General features: G+C 46.1%; 1 protein-coding gene across 1 annotated transcript in view; it reads left to right on the top strand.

The window, feature by feature from the left end:
* Window positions 1-2,500, top strand: part of rims4 (regulating synaptic membrane exocytosis 4) — a 47,282-nt gene that overhangs the window by 10,212 nt on the left and 34,570 nt on the right. The window lies entirely within an intron of this gene.

Here is a 2,500-nt window from a genome sequence, read left to right as displayed (position 1 = left end):
ATTCCACATGCTCCTGCATTCACAGTAAATGATCCACATACAGGAGTTGGACAAAATAATTGAGACACCTGTCATTTTAGTGCGGGAAGTTTCATGGCTCAAGTGGACCAGCCTGTTGGCCAATCTTCATTAATGGCACATTGCACCAATAAAGTGAACTGTGAACGTTCAATTAGCAAGGTAAGAGCAAAGTTTTGCTCAAAATTTTGCAATGCACACAACATTGTTGGTGACATGTCAGAGTTCAAAAAGGAGAAATTCTTGGTACGTGTGTCACTGTTGCATCTTTGACCGAGACAGCAAGTCTTTGTGATGTATCAAGAGCCACAGTATCTAAGGCAATGTCTTCATACCACCAAGAAGGATTAACCACATCCAACAGGATTAACTGTGCACACAAGAGGACCTAAATGACATTAAAATGACAGGTGTCTCGATTATTTTGTCCAACCCCTGTATTCCTTACATTAGAAATGTATTGCTTCTTTCCATGGCATATGATTACACAATCCTCATAGGAGGCTACAGTACATATTACAGTAATGTGCCGCTTGCAGTACAGTAAGGAGGTGTGGTGTGGTGGACTGACATGCCATCTGGGCCTGCTGTGCTGTGCCATTTACACCGTCCCTGCTGTGTCAACCAACGCTAGCGGTAGCGACCAACTATCCCCCCCACAGATCACAGGATTTAAACACACAAAACATGAGGCAGGTGTTCAAGTGTCTTAATAACCATTTGCTTTATCATCAGCTTTCAAATCTTGTACCGAGATGTTGGTCTGACCAAGAATATTACGACTAACGATTGCCAAACGGCCTGGTTAATCTGCCTCCCTCAGTTTGCTACTGGTTGAGGCCAGAAAAGGCTGTGTCGAAGTTTACAGTAAACCAAACGTTTTCTTAGTCCCAATAGAACGTCTCAGCTTAAACCACGTCACTGCCCTGAACACGCCTCTACCCAGGGCCGTTGGAGCTGCTCAAAGATTCCTGACGAAGTGGGTGGAGTTTCCAATTTCTCTGAAGCTCAGGAACGATATTTGCATTGCTCCTGGCCTGACTAGAAGCAACGCTGAAGGTGTTGCATCACTAGGAGGGCGTGGCCTGGCTAAATAACCATAAAAGAATAAGGACAAATCTGCACACTGTTGCTGCTCACTGATTTATTGAACACAACGTTTCGACCTCAGGCGATCTTCGTCAGGTGTATAGGTACACACCTGACGAAGACCGCCTGAGGTTGAAATGTGTGCGGATTTTTCCTTCTTCTTTTACACACATTTGTTTGATCCAGCACCTGTTTTACTGGACTTACACTACCTCTGGCTAAATAACCACCACACTGGCCCTTGTAATATACTGTGTCAACATCCCCCTCCCTCAAGTCCTGCCCTTAGAGATCACAGCCTTTATACACACATAATACATAAAGCATGTGTTTAAATGTCTTAATAGCCCCACACTGGACTAGCCGTTTTACAGTAATATATGGCCAATTATGCCGTCCATATTTCACACAACACAACATCATTTGATGAATATGTAAACGCGACAGCTTGGTAAAACCTTCAGGAAATTGTCTGTTGACGTGTGTGCCATTAACATTACATTGATTAGATTAGATTGCATTAGATTAGATTATATTAGACTATATTGGATCAGTATTGGAGGTTTTCCTGTGGGGGTTACATGTTTCCTGCTAATTAACAAGTAAGGCTATGTACAAGCATGTTGTCCACATGCAACCTCTGCTCACTACAAGCTTTTGTCTGACCTTTTACAGTAAACAGCACACAAGATGGAGGTCGCTCGCTCTCTCTCTCTCTCGCTCTCTTCTCCCCAGAGAGAGAGAGAGAGAGAGAGAGAGAGAGAGAGAGAGAGATTTAGTTTGTTGGATGGTTGGTTAGGGAGTGTGTTTATGTGCACTTGTGTGTGTGTGTGCATACATGCATACAGACGGGAGAGAGAGAGAGAGAGAGAGAGAGAGAGAGAGAGAGAGAGAGAGAGAGAGAGAGAGAGAGAGAGAGAGAGAGAGAGAGAGAAACAGAGAGTGAAACAAGAGAGAGACAAGAGGAAGGCATGGAGCTCAGCTCAGCTCATTCTTATGGTTGGCCTCAGACACAGACACAGGCAGCAGGTTGACAGCAGCAGCAGCCCCAGTGTTTGTTTTGGCGTTGAGCATTTACATAAGACGCTCTCATCGCATCAGCGAACGGGACCACTCAGGGCTTAGCTCAACCAGCAGCCATGCTCCCACCCAGGGACGCTGACAGCCTTGACTGGGCCCGGGACAAAATAATCTATGAAGGCCCCCCTCTCAATACACACAATGCAATGAGGACCAAATTCTGGGCCCCTTCTCTTCCTGGGCCCGGGGACAACATACCCGTTTGTCCCCCGCTGTCGGCGGGCCTGCTCCCACCAAACCCTCTAGGACCCTGCCGCGCCACTTCAGCAGAGACTTGTGTTCTGTGCAGGGCAACAGAGATAGCGTGATTGCA

The sequence above is a fragment of the Engraulis encrasicolus genome, chromosome 14, assembly GCF_034702125.1.
Source record: "Engraulis encrasicolus isolate BLACKSEA-1 chromosome 14, IST_EnEncr_1.0, whole genome shotgun sequence".
In the NCBI taxonomy this organism is placed as follows: Eukaryota; Metazoa; Chordata; class Actinopteri; order Clupeiformes; family Engraulidae; genus Engraulis; species Engraulis encrasicolus.
Note: the sequence above shows the minus strand (reverse complement) of the source record. Positions and strands in the feature narration are given on the sequence as shown.